This window comes from Bidens hawaiensis, unplaced genomic scaffold, assembly GCF_021521415.1.
Source record: "Bidens hawaiensis isolate Kalapana, Puna unplaced genomic scaffold, B.hawaiensis_p1.1 tig00030789_1, whole genome shotgun sequence".
Taxonomy (NCBI): Eukaryota; Viridiplantae; Streptophyta; class Magnoliopsida; order Asterales; family Asteraceae; genus Bidens; species Bidens hawaiensis.
In genome coordinates, this window is record NW_027495147.1 from 36,939 (window position 1) to 48,998 (window position 12,060).

A 12,060-nucleotide genomic window follows, 5' to 3' on the forward strand; every position below is an offset into this window, starting at 1 on the left:
AGCAAACTATTTAACACACAAAAGCTAAAACTAATTTTGAAGAAATAAAACAATTTTAACTCACAAAAACTTCACAATTTTAGAGGTGGGTGGGGAAAAAAGACTACGGCTTAATAATTTAATTTAATTTAATTATAAAAGTTCAACTTTTTACTTTGGTGATCGTACAAGTAGCATATTTTTCCTAGCATCCCCGATGGCGTTCTTGATGATTCGGTTCCAACACATGTCATGTTGACTCATCCACGTCTTCAACTCGATGATGACTCACGATTTTATTAATTTAAGAACAATTAATATATATCAACTACTTTCTTATAAGACCCGGCTGTTTGAATTCATTCTCCCCTTGAAATGGACATCAACGGTAACGGCAACGGCGGCGTACGCAAGAGACATGTTGCTGTTTTTGCATTCCCGTTTGCCTCACACCCTCTTCTCCTCCTAACCCTCGTCTGAGAGTAGCTTCCGCAGCCCCTACGGTGGTGTTCTCCTTCTTGGCACTCAAAAATCCAACCGGGCGTTGTTCAGCACTCACGATATTAACATAGTGCCGTATGATGTATCTTACGGCATACCGGAGGGATATGTTTATACGGGGAAACCTCATGAGCATGTTGACTTGTTTCTGGAGGTTGCGGAGGAGAAGTTAAAGAGGGGTGAGGATCAGTTGTCTGATGGCGGATGCTTTTTTAGGGTTTTCCAGTGATTTTGCGGAGGAAATGAGCATTCCTTGGGTGGCGTTTTGGGCTGGCGGAGCATGTCCTCTTTCTGCGCATGTTTATGCTGATCTAATTAGGCAAAAATATTCAACTCCAAGGTAAACCGTCATGTAACCTGGTTGGTACTTTCTAATTTCTTTTGATATATATATATATATGGAGAGGATCAAGAGAGAACTCTTCTTAAAGAGAGAACTAATAAATAAATATTTTTAATTAAATTAAAAAAAATATTTTTAAATTTTCGTTTTTGTGATTATTCTTATATTATGTTACCATTTACTTGAAAAATATAAAAAAAATTCGTTGTAGTGCACATATGCAATACATTGACTTTTTTTATTGCATATGTGCACTAGTGTGTATTTTGATATGTGCAATAATGTTGAATAGCATATATGCAATTTTTTGTATTGTATTAGTGTAATAGTGTTATATTATATACAAAAATATTAAAAAAACAATATAGTGCATATGTGCATTAGTGTTGTATTACGTATATGCGATAGTTTGTTTCGAGTACAATTATTAGTGTTTGTATTTACATATATTCAATGGTTTGTATTGTATAATACAATTGTATTGTATTATATGCAATAAAACACTATCGTATATATGCAATACACATTAGTGCACATATGCACTACATCTCCGGTTTTTTTTTAGGAACAATATCATCTTATTAGAAGGAGAAAAGAAAAAAAATCAAAAAATATTTTTTTAAAAATAGTTTTTATTAGTTCTCTAGTTCTCTCTTTAAGAAGAGTTCTCTCTAGATTCCACCCCTATATATATAGGGTAAGGTTAAAATGAAAACCCATTTGAGTTGTGAAAACCCGCGAAAACCCTATGTAACATCGTTTTTTTTTTTTTGTTACATGTAATATATGTTGTAACATTTAATACAAAACATCAAAACATCAAAAAAAAATGTTTTGCTATTTTTTAACATTGTTTTACTAATTTTTATATATGTTTTCAAGAGAGAGAGAAAGTTATATTTATATTTACATTTTTTATTCACTTTAATTGTGGACCACAAGATTTAAACATTAATTAAAAAATGTGGTTGAGAATGAGTTTCTAGAGTTTTCACAACTCAAGTGGGTTTTCATTTTATAATTTGCCTATATGTATAATATATATGTGTGTGTGTACTAGATTTTATCCTCCGTATTACGGGGTTGTTTTATATTATCCGTTTTTAATATATATATATATATATATATATATATATATTTGAATTTTATTTATTTTTAAGAAAATTAATAGTTAATATACTTGAGGTTTGATGATAAAGTGGTTTCATATATAAGTTATATATTATAATCTGGTTTAAAAGCTATCTGGGTTTGGTGATACCCATTACCTATTTATTATATTTATTATAAAATTATTTCTTAATTATAAATAAAATCTTTATTTAAAAATAAAATAGGATATTAATTTTAGTATATCCCTATTTTATAGGATTTTCATATCAAATATTTGATGAGATTAATTTTTAATATAATCAGATGTTATAACCCGTTTAAGAGCTATCTGAGTTTGGTGAGACATTTACCCATGAATTTGGGTCAAATGCGTGAAAAGCTTTCATTTACAAATAAAGAAATCTGATGACTTGAGAGAATGGTTGTTTTATATTTTTCGTTTTTTAATATTTGTTTTTTGGATTTTAATTTTCTTTATTGTAAGAAAGTTAATAATATACTTAAGATTTGATGATGAAAGAGTTTCATAAATAAATGATATGTTATAACCCGTTTAAAAGCTATCTGGATTTGGTGACCCATGACTCGCTTATGTTTTTTACTATAAAATTGTTTATTAATTATAAATAATATCTTTTTCTTTTTAAATTAGATATTAAATTTTAGTATATCCCTATTTTATAGGATTTTCATATATCAAATAACTGGTAAGATTTATTTTTAATTTAATGAGATTTTATAACCCGTTTAAGAGCTATCTGGTTTTGGTAATACCCATACCCATGAATTTGGGTTAAATCAATGAGAGACCTCCAATTAAAAATCAAGCAATCTGGTGGCTTCCATAAAAAGAGGGAGCGACCACATCGTGACACTTAGGATTTTAAGGTTTTCATTTATATATATATATATATATATATATATATATATATATAGGGTTAGTTTCATTTGAGAACTCAAAAAAAGTTAACAATTTTAGCAACTCTTAAAAACCAAATATTTTTTGAACTTTTTTTATATATTAACATTATTTGAAACTTGTTTTATCATATTTATAAAAAAAAATTATTACATATATAAATCACAAGTTATACATGTGTAAAATTTATGGGATAAAAATTTACATATGTGTAAAAAAAACATAGATATGCGTAAAACAAACTAATTTTCATAATTGTAATCGTAAATATAGATGTTAAAAGTGATAAAACTACACTTAAATAATATTAACATACAAAAATTTTTATAAAAAACGTTAGTTATTAAGAGTTCCTTTGAGTTCTTAAATAATTTAAGAATTCACAAATGATACTAATCATATATATATATATATATATATATATATATATATATATATATATATATAGGTTTAAGTTCAGGAGAGAAATGAAATTATTATGAGAAATGAATATGAGCCACTAGTTTTATTTTAGGTTTTAAATGTTTAAAAATAAATAAAAAAAATATAAATGCAACAATAAATGCATTCTCTCTCTTCAATTAATACAACTAATATAACCATAATAAATCACTTTCTAATTATTGATACACATATTCTATACGTGTGTAGGTTTTATGTTTTTCGTGTGTAGGTAATATGTTTTCTTATTCTTAGAACAAGTGTATACTATATGTTTTTGTTTAGGTTGTATATTTTTTATTGACATTTAATGCTAACATATGTAAGATAGTTTTTTGTATTACTCATCACAATATACCTACGTGTTGATTGATATTGATATATAATATATGAATAAATTGTTTTTGTGTAGGATAAAATTTCAAGTGTATGTTATATGTTTTTCGTGTGTAGATTATACATTTTCGTGTGTGTGTGTAGTTTATTGATGCTGAATTTTGTGTGTTGGTTATATGTTTTTCATGTGTAGGTTATATGTTTTCTTATTATTAGAACAAGTATAGGTTATATGTTTTTGTGTAGGTTATGTACTTTTTTCTTGATATTTAATGAAAACACGTGTAAGATAGTTTTTTGTACAATTTATCACAATGTAACTATGCATTGATGGATATTAATATATTGAGTTGGAAGAAATTGGTTTTGAATAGAAAGAAATTTTAATGTATAAATAAATTGTACTTGTGTAGGATAAAAATTCAAGAGAGAAAAAATAAGTTATAAAAATAAATGAATTCTTATTATTTTCCAAGTATAATAATTTGATAAGTTATATTAATTGAATAGATAACTATTATATTTATTAGTTATATTAATTGAATAAAGAGCATGCATTAATACTTTCCTCATTTATCTTTAAACATTTAAAACATAAAATAAAACTAGTGGCCCATATTTATTTCTGACATTTCTCACAATAATCTTATTTCTCTCCTGAACCATCCCTATATATATATATATATGTGTGTGTGTGTGTGTATCACATGCATCACAAATGGTGATATCTTTTTCATGTTTTACTTGAGGTTTTAACGCCATTGTAAAACAGCCTTATAAAACTACCATGTTGTGATGCATGCAATGGGTGGTACCCTACCTTTTATGCAAAACCTCAATACACATACGTTGTTGTAGCTAGTGAATATGATTGTGTAGGTTCACTAGGGCCAGATGATAAAATCGTGAACTTGATCCCTGGCCTCTCCATGGTTCGACTAGGGGACTTACCAAGCGGAGTCATCAGCCGAAACCTTGAATCACCTTTCGAAACCACGCTACATAAAATGGGAAGAAGCCTAGCTAAATCAACCGTTGTTACCTTAAACTATTTCCAAGAACTACACCTTGATCTCACTAAAAAATCTGTCCTCAATGTTCAAGAACTTCGTCAGCAATTGGTCCATTCAGTCTTGAATCTAGTCTTGAATCCAAACTGAATTCCCCATTGAAACATGATGATCAGTTTTCTTGCATTTCTTGGTTAGAGAATCAAAAGCCGGGATCAGTTGGGTACATTTCTTTTGGCACGGTGTTCACTCCTCCGCCCCACGAGCTAGTTGCATTGGCCGAAACACTCGAAGAGACCAAAACCCCGTTTCTTTGGTCTATAAACAAGGAATCCTAGAAGCATTTACCGTTAGGGTTCTTGGAGATAGCAACTGCAAATGGATCCGGCAAAGTTGTATCATGGGCACCACAAGTGAAAATTTTGGAGCAATTTGCAATTGGGGTGTTTGTAACAGATAGTGGATGGAACTCGTTGATGGAGAGTATATATAGGGGCTGGTGTGGCAATGATATGTAGGCCACTTGTAGGGACCACCAGATAAATACTTGGATGATTGAGAAAATTTGGAAGATCGGGGTGCGAATCGAGGGGGGAAGTTCACGAAACATGGAACTTCTTGTGCTTTAGAGCGAGTTTTATCGGTTGATGGATCATCCAAAGAGCGGAAAGAGAGAATTGAAGCATTAACCGTTCTTGCTCATAATACTGTTGGACTAAATGGGAGTTCTTTTCAAAACTTCAAGACTTTGGTGGCTGTTGTTACCGGTGCCATTGTCTAAAGATTCACCGTTAAAGAAATAAGTATCACCAGTGCAAATTTAGTAACTCTCTCTTGCTACATTGGTGGATGTTGTCAATATATGGTGGTACCGTCTCATTTAGTGTTTATTATTTGGTGGTGTTATATACATCCAGATAAAATCGAGAAATTATATAAAATATCATGAATATGGATAAACGTGATTTTGTTTGTATCATTCTATCTTATTAGATTACTAGTATTAGAGCCCGTGTCACACACTGGATAATTCATAGTATATAATTTTAAGTAAAACAAATAATTACATAACGTATATGAAAAAAAATGTATTACATCTATGCTTGTATCTATACAATGTGTACATAAATTGATTTTATTTATATGATAAAATGGTTTTTTTAAATGAACTTAATAAAAAAAATGTCCGTACAAAATTGTACCCGAGAATGCTTATTTCTATTGAAATATTCATTCTCGGTGTCATATATGTATAACTGTAAAAATTTTGGTTATGAACCAATTCGAAAATAAGACTTCTCATACGATAGTAGTTCTAACCACTCAGCCTAAATACAAAAGAGGCATTACCTTTATTGATATATTTATCAAGTTACCACCCATCAAAGGAAATTAAGTAGGACATTAAATTGTAGCAATGTATGCTCTTCAAGAACTATGTTTTTCTGAGCTACACCATAAAAAATATTTTGATAAGTTTCAGAGGGCTTCTCAATTTTGTCATAATGACAACATAAAAAATAGCATGTTAACCCGTTCAATTTTTTGAATATTTTGTTTCATTTGAGTATAGTTTGCATGACATAATTCCCATACAATGTTCTGATCACCATTGAAGGAAAAATTAATGTTGACATAAATATTTCAAATTTGATAAAAGTTAGAAGCATTGATAGGTATGTGGTGGCATGTCGAACGTGTTTGCAATCTTAAATTTTAATAGTTGAGGGAAAAATAGTCAATTTGTCAAATCCCGAACCTTTTTATTATTTCAAAAAAATGCCCTTAAAAATAAACTTGAAACCTGAATCATGTTTAAAATTCTAACTTTCATACTTTTGACATTTTAAAGCCAACACTTTGAACCCATAACAAATTTGACGATAAATTTATTTTGCATTCTCAAACTTTTAAAAATACTCAAAATTTTCATTTTTGACCCATAACAAATTTTGACCTAAATGTAGTTAACTTGTACCAAACAATTTATTTACCAAATTTTGACCCATAAAATCAAATTTAACTTTCACAAAAAACCCGAAACAATTTTCATTTGAGAAATATGATTTGTTGTTGATTTTTGGAATTTACCAAGTATTTTGAAATATATAATAAAATAATATGTTAATATTTATATTTTAAAAAATATATAGATATTATATAAATGTAGTGTAAAAGAAAAGTGAATAATTATTGATTTATTACATAATATTAGTTTTGGAGGGAAAAAAATTATAAGAATTAACCAAAACATGACATGTGTCCACATTTATCTTATTTTATTAGAATAATATGTATATTTTAAAGTGTTAGGGTTGTGTTTTTTTAATTAAATTTATAGAGAATAAAAATTAATGTTGTTAAACATTATTTAAATGATAAAGTCACCAATGTTGTTTAAGAATTAGAGCATCCATAACAATATACATCAACAACCCGATATATCAGTGTCACATCAGATTTCAAGCTTTTATATAAAACTTACATTTTCCTCCACAACAACTTTCACAAACTGACACATCATCAGATACTACTTTATATTTAACTAATCAAAGAAAAATATTAATGTTTATATTTAATCACCTACTTCACATCATCAGAAACCGACAAAGTTCACCAAAGTTCACCACTCCAGTTTCTCCTTTTTCATAACTAGATCTGAACCATTAAGAAAAAGAACACCCCCATCGGCCTCTCACAATGATAGTCTCCTTCTTTTAACGATTAGTCCTACAAATAATCATCCTTCAAATTAAACAGAAACCAACATGGCAGTTACAATAGATTTTCAAGAGGTTCCGTCGATCCATTTGTTACAAATCAAGAATGTTTAAAATTGTTGAGGGGCCCACATGTAGGTCTCGAAGGGTGGGATCTAACAACTATCTTGGATCAATCAAACATGGTGCTAGCGGAATATCACACCGGGTCACCTTGGTCTCGGATCTTGTTTTATGTTCGGCTTTTTGTGTGTGTGAGTGAGAGAGAATAAGAAGATAAGATTTGACAAAAAGCTTGTTGTTCTCATGCCATGCTTCCCTATTTATAGGAAGCATGCATGAGAATACTTTTACATTATAATAATGCCCAATAAGCTTCTTTACATGGGGTTGGGCCCAATTACAAACATTTAAGCATACAAGCCCAAACACCTAACTTACAATACAAAAGACTTAATAATAAACAAACGAGGCCCAACAATCTCCCTCTAGTCTTTAGTATTGGAAGCCGTCCGTGTCGTACTCTAGAACTCCGTCTTCAGGTAGTGGAATCTCAACAAGTCACTTGACAAACTTGTTGAAAGCATCAACTATCTTTTCGGTGTTCTGACGGCCTATGTCTTCAACAGTGGGCAGGGGTGAGTTGTAGAGCTTCAGAATGTCTTCTTTGCTTATCCCCATTAGCTCGTGCTCGTCAAACACTCTTAGTTCATGCAGCGTCTTGCAGTGAATGACGACTTCTCCTGTTTTATTGTCAAGCTCCCAACCGATGAAGTCTTCGAAAAGGTTTGGAGTAAACGGTTCACCATGATAAACGATCCGACTGTCTTTGGGAGCCGCATACCTCCACATTACTCTTCTTTTCCTAGTTGCTGGGTCGATCTCTCTCGGATTCTTGAATCTCCAGCCTTTATTAACCTCCAAGTTGGCATAATCCCACTTTGCTTGCTGACGCGGATGACGCTTAAGCCATCCATCAAGATTCTCATCATAGCCTCCATCTCCTACCGCCTTTCTGAAGTAGTTTATGTCAAGCTCTGGTAGGGAACACAACTACTTTGAGGTGAGGTAGATGAGGTCTCCGCTTGCCCGACGAGTAGCCCAACAGTTGTTTTCTCTGTCATATCTGGCATACACAATCAGAGAATCGTCATGGTACGGGTATTTGATGGATCGGGAACTTGCATGACTTGTCACATAATGAGTCTTCCTCTTTTCTTCGCTGTTACTTGTGATGAGTCTGCAGTTTTGGGCCAATCACGGGTTCAACTTTAGGTACTGATGTCGCTTGATCTTGAGCAAGAGGTGTGTCTGGATTAGGCGAGTAGTTGATATAGTCATCCTTTTCAGTTTCCTCAGCCTGAATAGATACGACTGGTTCAAGAGATTTCCCAGCCTCTATAAAGTCATCCATCAAACCTGCAAACGCACCTGAATCAAATAGCTCGTTATATAGGCTTTCAATCCCCGCGTCATCCAGTCTCACCTTCTTTGCGGCCTCGTGCGCGGCAGGATCATCATGTTGCTTTTGATCGTGTGGAGGTAATTGAGTGTTACCTCCACCTCTGTGACATTCGTCAAATTCGATTCATATTTGTATTTGTAAACCCGACCCGTTTGGGTCATTTCGATGTATTATTTATTTATCATTTATTATTTATAAAAGCATTTCTGACGTTAAGAGTTCCATATTCGATATTATTATTTAATTTCGAGTCATAAACATTAATCGAGCCGTATGGGTTAAACGCCTAAATTATCCAAAACCGAAAACTATATAATTTAATTATAAAGTTTATGGCCAAAAATGTAAACTCTACATACTTATTATAGCTTAAAAGATAATAAACTTCATTTATTATGTTTGTGAAACTTGAGGGGCCTGTAGTGTAAATAGTGTTTAAAATATAATATTAATAAAATAAATTAACCCAGCCCCCCACCCCTTCCCCGTCCTCGTTTTTCCGGCGAACCTCTGGTGGCCGGAATCCGGCGCCGGAGGCAGCCGTTACACCCTTAAACGCGTTTTTAACTCGAATTTGTTTATATAAAAATGATTCTCCGTCAATATTAATCAATAACCAACTAATTAATTGTGATTCCTTGCCGTAAAACACCCCGTAATCGATGCTGGATTTCACAGGATTCACCATTAATGCGATAACCGCGTACATGCTCCTCCTACTAGTATAAATAGGATCCTTACACTCGACACAACTCGCTCACATTTCTCAATCCCCCTCTAATACACCGATTTGTCTATAATTGGGAGTTCTATTTCTGTTTTTCCGGCAACTGGGTTTCGGTCAAAACAGAACCTTATGAGGTAATTAATATATGCTTGTTAATGTCGTTACACCAATAAACAAAACCCCTAATCAAATTGTAACAAACATTGAACAGATTTGTCAATTGAAAATTTAGGGTTTATGTTCTTGATATGGTGAAGAAGATGAAGTTGAACTTGTGTTTATAATAAACTGTTTTCATATCTTAATTGAATTGTTCTCTAGTCTAACTGGTAACTTGTTAGTATCCTAAACATGAGACCTGGGTTCGAAACCCGGGTCAAGCGCGAATTTCTTTTTATACAATCTGCTACATATTATTATTATTATTATTATTATTATTATTATTATTATTATTATTATTATTATTGGTATAATTCAAAAGTGTTAATATATAAATACAATACAAACCAAACATAAAAGAATGTTCTTTCTAGCTCAACTGGTTACACACTGAACACAAAAACCTCAAACCCGGGTCAGTCACATTTTTTTAATATTATTTACTAACAGGTTATTTATTAATAACTAATAAATCATTTTAATCAATTTAAAAATCAAAATAAAATTATAAAAACCTTTTTAAGTTAGATAAAAATTATATAAATTAACTATAAAATAAATCACACTATTTTACAATTAAAAACCAAGTTTCCCGTTTTCGTAAACCGTGTTTAAGAATCATTTAATAAACTTAAAGTAAACTTTAAACTTCTAAAAATTGTTTCAGCAACACAATAAATATAAATATAACTTATACACAATAGTTCAAGCTTTTCGAGCATATAAACTTCGTTTTCTCACCATTAAAGTGCTTAATTAATATTAACAACCAACCTTTCGTTAAAGCTTAAATAATAATAAAATAATCAAAAATATAAAAGTAATATAAAATAACACCTTTCAAGGTATGCAATAATATGCCCCGTACGATTATCGATTAAGTCTTGTTTTTACTAAATTTAGTTAGCACGGATCGCTTGCTTCGTCTTTCATGACGCGTTCGGTTGCTTGCATCCTTCAACATTCAAGCTTCTTTTATTACCTTATTCATAAGGTGAGTTTTTCACCACCCCTTTTTAATGTTTTATTGTTTTGGGGTAGCATTTGTATCCATATTAAAATTCAAGTATTGATTTCTTCTATTACAAGACTACAATTCGTATATGGACTTGTGTGTTACTTGTATTACTTGCACGAATATTACTTGCATGTTGGGAAGCCTCATTAAGTATGATCATACGCCCCCCTTTATACTCCGGTCCATTTGTATCGAGTGGAAAAGGGCCTCATTATCCAAGTACGTTGGTTGTTATCAATTGGAAAGGACCTTACTTGCGTGATTACCCAAGTACGTTGGTTGTAACTAACTGGAAAGGACATACTTGCTCGTTTATCACTTGTCCATGAGTTGTACGGTTTTTATGTATGTATTTAAAACTATGGAAACTCACCGGCTATTTATAGCTGACTTTATTTTATGTATATGTTACAGGTACCGTGATGAGAGGATGAAGGACTAGAAGACGCTTATAATACCTAGGATATTTGATAAACGAGACATTTGTTTTATTATGATTTGACTTCAATTTGTATTCTTATTTGAACTTGTGTTACATGATGCTTTAATGAATTAATGTTATTATGGTCACCAAATAGTGCCACGTGTGTTTGAACAATCTGTACGTCACACTCGGGTGTTTCCGCTTATGCCGGGGTGTTACAACCTCCACCTTCCGCGCCGGCTCCGTTGTCATCTCCGTCACCACCTTCGTCATCACCGCCGACATTATCATCCACATCTTCATCATCATCCTCACTTTCATCATCACTCTCTTCATCGTCATCACCATCTCCACCAGCTTGGGCTTGAGGTTGCTCAACGTAAGTAAGTCCCAACTAGTACCTACAACGCTTCCTGCTTGGCCGACAAGTGGTACAACCCAACCCACTGTCGCCTCGCCTCCCGAACCCATCACAGGCTCTACATGAAGAGCAACACTTGGACCACCGGTGTGTGGCTGCTCCACAGTGTGCGTCTTTGAAGTCATCTTCCAACTGCTAAACACCGAATCAAGTCGATCCTTCAAAGCATGAAAATCATCATCTCTCATTCCCATAAGATTTGAAGCTGCCTGATATTTGCTTACCAGCTCTTCATTTGTATTTAGCTGCAGCTCGGTCAGGCGATCTTGGGCAGCAATCTTGGCTCCAATATCCTCAATCTCGATCTGATTTGAGTGTTTTCAGCAATAAGTGTACTGAGAGAGGAGGAGGATGCTAACTGTCCCTCAAGCATGGACACTCTTGAATTGGTGGCTTCTTTCTTAGCATCCCATGCCGCAGTTGCACTCTCTATTTTTTTGAACAGACGATCTTCAAGAATATTTACGGCTGGTAGATTCTTTTC

The 12,060-nt window shown here is 32.4% G+C and overlaps 1 pseudogene; it reads left to right on the forward strand.

Annotated features, from left to right (window-relative positions):
* The first annotated feature begins 354 nt into the window (after positions 1-354).
* On the forward strand, positions 355-5,423 carry LOC143581016 (kaempferol 3-O-beta-D-galactosyltransferase-like; annotated as a pseudogene).
* Positions 5,424-12,060: the final 6,637 nt, after the last annotated feature.